Source organism: Chrysemys picta, chromosome 2 (assembly GCF_011386835.1).
Source record: "Chrysemys picta bellii isolate R12L10 chromosome 2, ASM1138683v2, whole genome shotgun sequence".
Classification (NCBI taxonomy): Eukaryota; Metazoa; Chordata; order Testudines; family Emydidae; genus Chrysemys; species Chrysemys picta.
In genome coordinates this window covers 165921395-165933975 of record NC_088792.1, presented here as the reverse complement: position 1 = coordinate 165933975, position 12581 = coordinate 165921395, and the positions used below count along the sequence as shown (strand labels likewise).

At 43.1% G+C, this 12581-nt stretch overlaps 1 long non-coding RNA gene across 2 annotated transcripts; it reads left to right on the top strand.

Moving 5' to 3' along the window:
• The first annotated feature begins 3404 nt into the window (after positions 1–3404).
• Positions 3405–8606, top strand: LOC135981591 (uncharacterized). Of its 2 annotated transcripts, none has more exons than XR_010598676.1 (2): positions 3405–3947; positions 7861–8606. It is a non-coding gene; the product is annotated as an uncharacterized LOC135981591 (long non-coding RNA). The 2 variants fall into 2 exon arrangements; XR_010598677.1 differs by lacking the exon at positions 3405–3947 and adding an exon at positions 3954–4410.
• Positions 8607–12581: the final 3975 nt, after the last annotated feature.

Below are 12581 nucleotides of genomic sequence, written 5' to 3'. Positions count from 1 at the left end.
TTCCCTTTTTTAAAGATGGGCACTACATTAGCCTTTTTCCAGTCATCTGGGACCTCCCCCGATCGCCATGAGCTTTCAAAGGAAGAATATTTATCCTTTCGTGGAAGGATAAATAACACTTCCCTATTCACTTTCTCCACACCATTCATGATTTAATTTTATAAATGTCTATCATATCCCCCCTTAGTGGTCTCTTTTTCTAAACTGAACAGTCCCAGTCTTTTTAATCTGTCCTTGTTTGGAAGATGTTCCATGCCCCCTAATCATTTTTATTGCCCTTCTCTGTACCTTTTCCAATTCTAATACATCTCTTTAGAGATGGGGTGACTAGAACTACATGCAGTATTCAAGGTAAGGCATATCATAGACTCAGAAACTGGTATTATGATATTTTCTGTCTTATTTTCTATTACTTTTCTAATGGTTCCTAATATTCTGTTAGCTTTTTTTGACTGCTGCTGCATACTGAGCAGATATTTTCAAAGAATGATACACGGTGCCTCTAAGATCTCTTTCTCAAGTGGTAACAGTTAATTTATAACCCATCATTTTGTATAGATAGTTGGGATTTTCCCCAATGTTCATTACTTTGCCCTTATCTACATTGAATTTCATCTGCCATTGTGTTGTCAAGTCACCCCATTTAGTAAGATTCTTTTGTAACTCTTCACAATCACTTTTGAACTTAACTATCTTGAGTAATGTTGTATCAGCTGCAAACTTTGCCACCTCACTGTTTACCTCCTTTTCCAGAACATTTATGAATATGTTGAACAGCACACAACCAGTATATATCCTTGGGGAATTCTGCTATTTATCTCTTTTCATTGTGAAAACTGACCATTTATTCCTACTCTTTGTTTCCTGTCTTTTAACCAGTTACTGATCCATGACTCTTATCCCATGACTGCTTAGTTTGCTTAGAAGCTTTTGGCGTGGGATCTTGTCAAAAGCTTTCTGAAAGTCGAAGTACACTGTATCAACTGGATCACTTTTGTCCATATGCTTGTTGACACCCTCCAAGAATTCTAAAAGATTGTCGATTCATGATTTCCCTTTACAAAAGCAGTGTTGACATTTCACTTTGTGAAAAAAGCACACGAAACTCAGACAGGAGGAAGGGTGGGGGAAGAAAAGAAGAGAAGAGCCAATCGGAGGCTCTGGGAGTCAGTCCCTGAGGGGTAGCATTTGGCTGGGTGTATCCCAAGTCTCCTCAAAGACACTCAGAAGTTCTCATGCACAGACAAAGAGGTTCAATCATAGGTACTGGAACTAGTGTGCTGGGTTTGGTGCTGCACCCCCTGGCTTGAAGTGGTTTCCATTAGATACACAGTTTAAAGTTTCGTTCAATGTATCTCAGCACCCCCACTAAACAAATTGTTCCAGCACCCCTGGGTTTAGTAGTCTTCATGAGACAAGGAGGGAAACAGCCAGCTATGGGGCAGAAAGAGTGTGAGAAGCTCAGCCAGGTGAACCTCACAGTCAGGCAGATTTCTTCTTCCAAGGACAGCAAACCCTGCTTGTGGAGCCACGTACCAGTGCGGGAAGAAAGGAGCCAGAACCTGATGCATGACAAACCTTCAATATGGCCTCTGCTATCAAGAAACAGTTGATACATAGGGGGAAAAGAGGGACTTCAAGCAGCCAAGACCAGCTCCTCCTGGGCTGAAGAGAACAAACTGACAGGTAGTCAGAAGACTGTCCCTGCTACAATCAGATAATGTAAAAATGATATTCAACAGCTATTTTATTATCTTTAACTCCTCACTGTAATATCAACACACTGATGTGCACTGTCCTCCCTCACAGTCTCATGCCCGCTATTCACACTCCGAGCACATCAAAGCTTTTACTTTTTTAAAATCAAGTTTCAAAGAGTCATGGTTACAGAGAGAGGATTGAAAATATGATTTTTTAAAAATACATTATTTTTAATCTCATGATTTTTAAGCCAATCTCATGACAATTTGGGTGCCTCATTCATGATTTTTGAATGCTTTTGGTTTGTAATGCTGCCTCAGTCTTCTCTTCATCTATATTACCCTCCCCCTCAGACACTTGTTCTATTTTCCATCAGTTTTCTACAGCTCACATTCTCACTTCCTGCTCTATCTCTTTTGCCACATCATTCTTGTCCCCTGCCTTTCCATAGTCCCCATTCTTCTGTTTTTAGCTGAGGACAGAACAATGAGAGATGGCAGCCATTTTAGTAAGGGGAAAAATCATGAAAACTCCCAACCTTTCTTCTGACAGCATGAGCAGCTTTACAAACTAAATGCTTAAAATTGTGACATTCACAATAACATTGTGAGAGTTGGCAACTCTGGAGTTGCTGGTGCATGTTAAAAGGAAAAATTGGGCCCCAATTATGAATGAGAGCATAACTTCTGCTCCCAGTTATACCAGTACAACCTCATTATACTGGTGTAACAGACAACAAATTTGGTGCATAGTATCTACTGAATTGAAAATGTAGCTGTGTAATCTACATAGGATTATGTATATGTAATTAGTCCTTCAGTAAATGGAAAAAAAGGAGGCTGGGGTCCATTTCAATACATGGAGCCTGATCCTGCTTCTGCTAGTGTAAATCAGGAGTAAAACTGAGGAAAGTAAGATCAGAATCCAGTTCTTTACTTTTGGCTCTGTTTATTTTGTCACTACAATATGGTCAGCTAAGCTATTTTTTATTGCTCCTTGTGTAAAAATGCATAACAAATGTTCCCATAAAACAAAACCCTGTTGAATTATTTTAATATATAAATAATTATTGTGTCGGGAGGAGAGTTACAAAATAAATTTTACTAGAGTGATACATACAGTCCTGTGGCCTACCATTTGCATTTATTTGTGTTCTTTTCTTTCAAACTCTCTTTTTGGACCATTTTTTAAACTTGTTTTGAAATGGTAAGCAATTTGGAGGAAGGATTATGTCTTCTGTGTTTGGAAGATGTTTAGTACAATTTAGGTTTTACCGCAATCTAAATAATAATAAAATTATATAAACAAATGAAAGGTATTATCTAATAGAAGAAAAATGCTTAGCATATTGACTCTACATTCAAGTTATATTTTTCTGTACAACTTAAGCAGCAAACTTTTCAATTCAGTATATTCATACCAGTTGGTGTGCAGAATCTATGCATGATTCATGGAGAGAACATAAGTATTTACAGTATGTAAACACTATGTAAATATGTCCTTGCTTGGAGATAGAGTCATTGATGCTCAAGGATACACTTCCTTCTCCAGATGAGATGCAATGAATGGAAAATGTTCTCAACTTCAGAAATCTCCAACTGACAAATTGACACCTAACATGCCAATAAAACAAGTTCATTTATGGCCCAGCAATCAGGAGCAATGTGTCTAAGATCTGTAGATAAATATAATTAATACAAAAGAGTTGACTTTATTCATGGAGGCCACAGTATCTGCCTGACAAGGTAGCATTTTGGAAGCCAAAAGAATAACAGCAATAGCATTAATAAGCACAGCAGCAGGAAGATTCAGTGGCTGTGTGGAAGTCTAGAAGGGAAGATTCTGTTGGGGTCCACTAGGCATAGCTACCAGGTAACTCGGGAGAGTGGAAGGTCACAAGTGCCGATGAAGCTCTTTTGCTCTGGGCCTATCTGAACCCCCAAACTCCATCTTGGGAACTCTCACCTACTTCTATGCTAACTGCTTACATGCTCTGAAGCAGGCTGAAGCAGAAATGTATTGGTCAGCGTTTCTAGCAGATGGCTGCAGTTTCACTCACACTAGCAGAAATAATAGAGATAAGAAGCGGGGTAGTTAGTTTGCAGGCGTCTAACTCAAGGTCGCAAAGACTGAGAAAGTTTTCTCACAAGCTTATGTAGAGCTTATTGTAACAGTTGTCTGGAAGGGAGGGGTAAGGGGGAACAGCCAGACAAAGAGATGTATGTAAACAGTTTGGAGTATAAAAGGTAAAAGTTGTTTGTATTTGTGGCACTGGATTTGAGACATGCTGGTCTCCTAGTGCCATTTCAGAGCTCTGAAATAAACTTGGCTTGCTTTCTCCCCTCGGTGTCTTTATTGGTGCCAAGCACACCGGGCGACGGACCATTGTTGTCCCCTCGAGCCCTTTAGGGCGGGCAACAGTTTTGGCGTCCCTGGGTGGGCTCGAGGCTGAAATTTAGCCTTGCCTGGGTCCCTCCTGGTGGCCGACGGATTACGACAACGACCGACGCCCAGAGCTCACCGGTGACTTCATCGGGGGCCTCGGCAGAGACGTGGTTTGCTCGACCCCGGAGGGCACAACGGTGCAACGCACACAGACAGTGGAGAAGCAGCTGCGGGCGACGGTGGGGAACCGGTCCCGTTGATAGGGCGACGGTTTCCATTAGATACACAGTTTAAAGTTTGTGCAGAACCGGACCCTTGGATAAGGTAGGAACAGTCCAGTGGGGACTTATCTGTTGTGGCCTGGGGATGCCCAGTGTCTGCCTGTTGTGACCTGGGGACGCCCAGAGTCTCCCTTAGTATGGGGCAGAGACAGAGTACAGCTGGCAGGGTACAGTGTACACCTTTAGAATGCATTCTGGTGAAGTGGAAGGTGTTTGGATCTGATCAGTTGATTAAAAGTAAATTGAAGAGGTTCTGTACAGTTGATTGGCCTCAGTACCAGCTAGAGTGCCAAGAAAGGTGGCCACCGGAAGGATCACTTAATTACCACACGATCCTTCAATTGCTTTTGTTCTGTCAGAGAACAGGTAAATGGAATGAACATCTCTATGCGTATACGTTTATGGTGTTAAGAAATAGGACTGATATTTTGCTCAAGTGCCATTTGACTCTGACAGGCACGGTAGTAACGGCTGCTAAACCGCAGAACCCTCCCACTGTTGTAATGCCAGAATCGGTGTCCCCTTCGGCTCCTCCACCCCCACAGGCTTCAGAGAGTACCCTCCCACCCCCGTGGGATTGTATCCGTTGATTACTGAGAGTGTGGTAGCCCGTCCCAGAACACAAGAACGGCCAGCACAGATAGTATCTGTCTACTCGCATGTACCTTTTAACCCTGTACATCTAGCTGCTTTTAAGGCAGAGGCAGGAGAATTCTCAACGAATCCAAGCAAGTTCATTTCTATCTTTGAAGGATGTCTAGCTAGCCATAAGCCTGACTGGGATGATTGTAATATACTTATGAGAACCCTGTTGTCTGAAGTGGAGCGGAATCAGGTTATAGCTAAGGCTAAGGATGAAGACAGAGAAGGCATTTAAGGTTTAAAGGGAAAGCTATTGGACACCAGAAGATGTACAGAGTGGAATCCTCAGAAGTGAGTGTGCTCGTCCTGGTTTGTTGCTTCAAAGTTCTGTACAGAAGTTATGTTACGGGAAAGGTGTATGATGGCAATGTGTATGTGTTAATGGTTGGAGAAAAGGTATATGAGTGAAGAGTGGAAGGTTCCTTTGGAAGTTAGAAGAAGCCGAGAAAGGGAGAAGGAAAGAGAACAGAATGAGTTAACTGAGAAGAAAATATAGCTAGCAGCTCAGTCATGCTGGCTTATCCAAGGACAGTGTTCACAGCCAAGACTTGGCTGACAACCAAGAGAAAGGGGGGCCTGAATGTGCCCAAGCAACTGTGAGATCTGCAAAATACTGCAAGGCATAAGGAAGACAAATGAAGGGTTAAAAGGCAGCTTTGTTGGACAGTATGGGCTCAAGGATTTAAAAATTCCCCCACTCTGTTTGGACAGGCTTTGGCCAGAGACTTGGAGGAGTGGGATAATTCAGACAGAGCCCTCCTGCTGCAATATGTAGATGACTTGTTGATTGCTGCAGTGGGTCTAATCCCTTGTCTTAGAGCTACTGTGAGTCTCCTGAATTTTATCGGACTCCGAGGATACAGGGTAGTGGACTGTGGGCTAAACCTCTGTATGAATGTGTTAAGGGAGCGGCACATGACCCCTTTCACTGGTCCCCAGAAGCGGACAGGGCATTTAAAATCTTGAAAAGGAAGCTGATGGAAGCTCCAGCCCTGGGTTTGCCCGATATATCTAAGCCGTTCCAACTGTATGTGCATGAACGAAAAGGGGTAGCTTTGGGAATGCTTACCCAGCTATTAGGTGCCTGGAAACGTCCTGTGGCATACTTTTCTAAACAACTGGATCAAGTTTCAAAGGGATGTCCAGCCTGTTTGAGGGCGGTCGCAGCTACTGCTCTAGTGCTTGGGGAAGCTGAAAAGCTGACACTGGGAGGAACTGTGCAAGTGTATGTTCCCCATATGGTCCGAGCCTTGCTGGACACTAAGGGTGGTCTTTGGCTCACACAGGCTCGGGTTGCTCAGTACCAGGCGAAGCTGTTAGAGAATCCTGAAGTCACCCTGCAGATCTGTCCCTCCCTTAATCCAGCTACACTGCTACCAGAGACAGAAAAGCAGGAACATGACTGTCTAGAAATCATAGATGTTCAGTATTCTAGCCGCTCAGATCTAAAAGATCAGCCACTCCCAAATGCTGACTTGGAATGGTATACGGATGGCAGTAGTACTGTTGTGGATGGGCAAAGGAGGGCTGGTTATGCTATTGTGTCTCTTCATGATACCGTGGAAGCTGAGAGTTTACCAGCAGGAACATCTGCCCAGCTTGCTGAACTAGTGGCCCTGACTCGTGCACTCGAGCTGGCAAAAGACAAACGGGTTAATATCTTTACTGACTCAAAGTATGCTTTTGGGGTATTGCATGCTCACGCTGGTTTGTGGAAGCAAAGGGGAATGCTAACAGCCCAAGGCTCTCCAGTCAAGCATGGGTCTCAAATTCTCCGGCTTTTAGAAGCAGTACAACTCCCCTCAGCAGTAGTAGTGGTGCATTGCAAAGCCCATCAAAGGGAAGATCAAGATGTAACCAAGGGCAATGCCAGAGCAGACAGGGAAGCTAAGCGTGCTGCTACCCTGAAATCAGCAACTGAGGAGAATGTCCAAATGCATGCCCTCATCCCATCAGTGGGTGAGCTTGCAGCCCCTCAGTATTCCCAAGAGGACAGAAACCTGGCTGACAGTCTCGGTCTCCAGGAAAAGGAGGGATGGCTTTATTCCACAGAGGGAAAAATCCTCCTGCCCAAGGGCTTGATTCGACCAGTGTTGCAAAAACTGCATCAGACCACACACGCAGGCAGAGAGGCTCTTACCCAGCTTATGAATAAATATTTTCTAACCTCTGGACTTAAACCCCTAGCATCACAGGTACAAGCTGAATGTTTAATATGCCAAAAGAATAACCCTCGACCAGGAGTAGCAGTGCCACCAGCCACCCTGGAACCTACCCCAGGCCCAGGATTGGTGTGACAAATAGACTTTACTGAGTTTCCCAGAACCCAAGGGTACAGGTACCTTCTCGTCTTAGTGGATCGATTCAGCGGATGGCCTGAGGCCTTCCCATGTCGCAACAACACTGCCAAAACAGTGGCTCTTAAGTTTGTCAAGGAAATCATTCCTCGCTTCGGCCTTCCTCAGTGGATGGAATCTGATAATGGAACACACTTCACATCTCAAGTTGTTCAAAAGATATCAAGTGCTCTGCAAATCCCCTGGAAGCTCCACACACCCTGGCGACCACAAGCCAGTGGAGTAGTGGAACGCACAAATCAGACACTCAAGCGACATCTCTCAAAGGTCTGTCAGGAGGCCTCTCTTAAGTGGCCTGATGCCTTGCCCCTTGTGTTACTTCGCATTCGTGCTCTCCCTAAGGGTAGGATAGGGCTTAGTCCCTTCGAGATTATGTTTGGAAGAGCATGGCCTATGAATGATACCCCAGTTCTGGCAGGGGAGTGGGAGATGGGGTGTGGTTTCTTGTCTCAGTACATGTGCTCTCTGTCTGCTGTTCTTTCTTCTCTTCACAGGTATACCAAAGATTCACAGCCTCTTCTGCTGGATACTCCGGTCCACTCCCTGCAGCCTGGTGACTCCGTTCTCGTGCGAACCTGGAAGGACGAGCCTCTTCAAGAGAAGTGGAAGGGACCCCACACCGTCCTGCTTGTCACCCATACAGCGGCAAAGGTCAAAGGACACAAGAACTGGATTCATCACTCTCGACTGAAAGCAGTGCCCGTTCCTAAACAGTGGACTGTCCAGCCTGCGGAGAAGACTGCTAGCGACGATTTGGGACTTAAGCTGTTATTCAAAAGACAGTAAGGGTCACTGGGAATGCGTTGTGATCTTTCTGAACAGTCACAGCATACTCCCCGCGAGAACCCTGAGCATTGGTTTTATTTTCTCACAGAAGGCCGACCTGGCCTATATATTTGGTCTTGTTATTTTTTGACTTGTTTAGTGTCAACAATTCTTCTTATCTTCTGGGCATTTGGGTTGTTGTAATTGTATGTGCCCTTATTGGAGAAGAGTGTTGTACCTATGTCCCAGAGTTTTCACAGGATATTAACAAGCACATCTTGTCAGCTGAACGGGCCTTTAACCAGTGGAAGGCCCAGGAAGGAGAACCCACTATTTTGGATTCCCTTTGGGGTTGGATACCTGGTTTAGGAGAACTAGAGGATATAGGGGGAAGCATTGTTCGCATCTTGCTCACAGGTGTGGTGATATGTTTTGTTCTTGTTCTTTTGCTCATTTGCTGTAAAGTGCTCATACGTAAGATTTGTACCTCCCATACCCCAGAAGTTCCCTTATACCCTCTCATTGATAATCCTGATTGCATCCGAAGAAGTGGGCTGTAGTCCACGAAAGCTTATGCTCTAATAAATTTGTTAGTCTCTAAGGTGCCACAAGTACTCCTGTTCTTCTTTTTGCGGATACAGACTAACACGGCTGTTACTCTGAAACCTGATTGCATGGAGCTTAATCGCATTTTGTCTTTAGAGTATGAGAAAACTCTGACAAAGGTTTGTTGAGTGTTCTCAAAGGAGGGATTGTTGGGGTCCACTAGGCATAGCTACCAGGTAACTCGGGAGAGTGGAAGGCCACAAGTGCTGATGAAGCTCTTTTGCTCTGGGCCTATCTGAACCCCCAAACTCCATCTTGGGAACTCTCACCTACTTCTATGCTAACTGCTTACATGCTCTGAAGCAGGCTGAAGCAGAAATGTATTGGTCAGCGTTTCTAGCAGATGGCTGCAGTTTCACTCACACTAGCAGAAATAATAGAGATAAGAAGCGGGGTAGTTAGTTTGCAGGCGTCTAACTCAAGGTCGCAAAGACTGAGAAAGTTTTCTCACAAGCTTATGTAGAGCTTATTGTAACAGTTGTCTGGAAGGGAGGGGTAAGGGGGAACAGCCAGACAAAGAGATGTATGTAAACAGTTTGGAGTATAAAAGGTAAAAGTTGTTTGTATTTGTGGCACTGGATTTGAGACATGCTGGTCTCCTAGTGCCATTTCAGAGCTCTGAAATAAACTTGGCTTGCTTTCTCCCCTCGGTGTCTTTATTGGTGCCAAGCACACCGGGCGACGGACCATTGTTGTCCCCTCGAGCCCTTTAGGGCGGGCAACAATTCTGTAAATATTGAAGGGTCATGGTCATGAGAAGTGATGACACCTATTGACTGAAGCACTCTTCAGTCACATACTCTTTCCCATTTTTACTTTGGGACAGTAAGGATACAAGAAATATGGGAATTCTGTTTACAGTTTGTAGTATAAGCACCAAATTCTCAGCTGCTGTAAATCAATGTAGCTTCACTGAAGTTAATGGAGCTGCATTCATGGACATCATCTGAGAATCTGGCATTAAATATATTATGCACCAAACACACACAAAGCATTATTCAGTTTCTTTACCTTCCTTAATGTGGTGGTGGTTAATAAAAAAATATTTTTGTCAATCAATAAATCTCCCTCTCTCTCTCTCTCTCTCTTTCTCTGTCTCTTTCCCTCTCTCATATGGCCGTTTATGTTTCAGCAACCATACATTTCTGAGAACATTTTGGCAATATTTTCCTAGGATATTTTCTTGAACTCTGTTTCTATTGAGATCCAAATCAGTGGCACCAACTGGGGGACAGGGCAGAAAATGCCCCCGCCCCCCCATCTATGGTTTTTGCACTTGCTGAAAGTTCCATAGGATATGGAGCTGGGGTGGGGGGCATGGCATGACCATTTTTAAGCAGTGGTCCTGTTCTAAATCAGTACAACAGCTGCCAGAGCAGACCCGAGCATGGCTCTGGCTATGTGGTATCAATGCCATTGAAGTTTGACTCGGCCACTCCTCTGTCCAGTCGAAGGGGTGGCCAGGCCAAATTGTTTTGTGATCAGGCACATGGGGAGTTTGTTCCTGTATGGCAAGGGAGTCATCTGTAAAAGAATTTTAGATCCTGATTGGCCTGGAGAACAGACTAGGTCATCTTAAAAGATATACACCACACCACTCTCTCTGACTTACCAACTGGGTTTAGCCAACAGCTGGAGAGAACAAATGTACCAAATTTTCATGCAATTTGTATACAACTTACACTAGAACTACATATAATTTGTATAATGTATCGGTGTGTGCAATCCACTTCAGTATTACAGCCCCAACTCAATGAGTACCTCCCAAATTAAGCAATTACCCCCTCATGAATACATCAATTTTTATTGCCCCCTCCTTAGTACACCAGTTCTCCCCCAAATCAGGCAGAGTAGGGGACTAGAATCTGGATCTCCTACATCCCAGGGCAGTGTTCTAACCGCGGGCTATAGACAATCAAATTTTCTCGAACACTTTCCAAATGTCTTATTTCAAAACCTCAAAATGTTTTGTGAAATGGAATTCTTTTCTGGCAACCCTAGGTCTGGTCTACACCTAAATCATAGGTTGACCTAGCTACATCACTCAGGAGTGTGAAAAATTCACACCCTGGTGAGATGTAATTAAACCAATCTAATCCCTGGTGTAGACACAACTCAATCAACAGGAGAATTCTTCCATCGATCTAGTTTCCAGCTCTCAATGGGGTGGATTGACTAGAATGATGGAAAAACCCCTTCTGTTGATGTAATAATTATCTACACTACAGCACTGCAGCAGTCTAGTGTCAGCCTGAAAAGACCCAAATGTATGACAAAGAACAAATATGAAGAACATAAAGTATTCATGCAGGACACAAAGTGCTCTTTCTCCTCATTTCCATAATTCTTTACTTCCAATGTTCATCACTTTCATCACTTTTTAATGAGGGGTGTAGCCTGATTTAGGGTGTACTGATAATATTAATTTGGATAATATGGGAATTTAATCTATTAATTTAATTTTTATTTAATTTTAATAATAATATTAATAATTGTTATTAATATTAATTAGTATGGGTTTAGGCTCGCCAATCTGTTTGATCAGAAGATAAAAGTTCTTGTCCTGAATCAGGCTCCACAGAATTTATAAAGGACCCTCGGGGGTATGACAGGAAGCTCACACTGAGACAGATATAGCCTTAAAGACTTTTTATTAAAATTAATAATAGTAAGTAAATGGTAAAATACCCAGAGTTACAACATTACAATTGTATTACTGCTATTCAAAAGATACATATGATAACATAGTATTACATGCAACAAAGCTTTGGTTAACATACTCACACCCTTCCTTGATAACCTAGTGGTAAGAGACACAGGACCAGCCTTGCGGTTCAGGTTTCTCAATTCTTGAGTGAGGGATGCAGTGCTTAGAAAATGCTAAGAGCTATCAAAGCTGACTAGGGTTTACTTGACTAACTTAAACTTAAATCAAAACCTAATAAACAAACTAAGAATAAAACTTAGGAAAACCAAGCTTAGCCTAGTTCCCTTGAAACTTAAAGTTTAAGAAGAATAAGTATAGCCTATGAATAGTAGCAGTCATCGTAAATAGATAGAGTGGAGGAAGTAAATGAGAATAGAGTAAAGTGAGAATGGAGAAATGGAGATTGGAGTGAGAAAATGGAGCTAATGGAGAGCTCTACTGAGGTGGGTTACCTCTTTTATAGGGCAAATGCTGGACCTCCTTCCTCTTATGCCCAAATTTCATTCCTCACCCACAGAAATGTTAGGGTACACTTACTCCATAGGCTAGTATGTATGTGCATATTGATGACAGGTATGTACGCACATCAGTCTCTTGTGGTGTACTTGTTAAGTCTGTGGGAAAACCCCCAGTTTCCACCCTTTAAGGCTACTGGTCCAGGTAAAGGTCTCTAGACATCTGCGTGGGTGTTTTGTCTAATTTTACTTTTCTGGGTGAGGGTCTCAAAAGGTGTTAACTTCGCATTAGCTTAACATACAGGGTTTTGACCTGTAGGTAGATCTTGCATTACAGCCAAACTTACTTTTAATATAAATCTATAAACCTATTACAATACATCAAATACTTAAACTATAAGAAAAGATATATATATATACAAGCAAGCAGGTTAGTCTTATAGGCTACAGGGGACACAAGATTTGTGTGGGACTTGGATAACTTTGGGATGAAAATGAGTGACATCCATTGAAATGAGGGACATTTGTGAGGTATTCCTACATTTTATCTATTGTTCCTGCTGCCCCTTTATTCTAACTTAGGCCCCGTTGATCCCAGGGTCTGGAGGATGCATGGTTGCTCAGCTCTCTCTCAGGGATGAAGCAGCTTTGTTTCTACTCTACACCACTGCTGCCCTTGCTT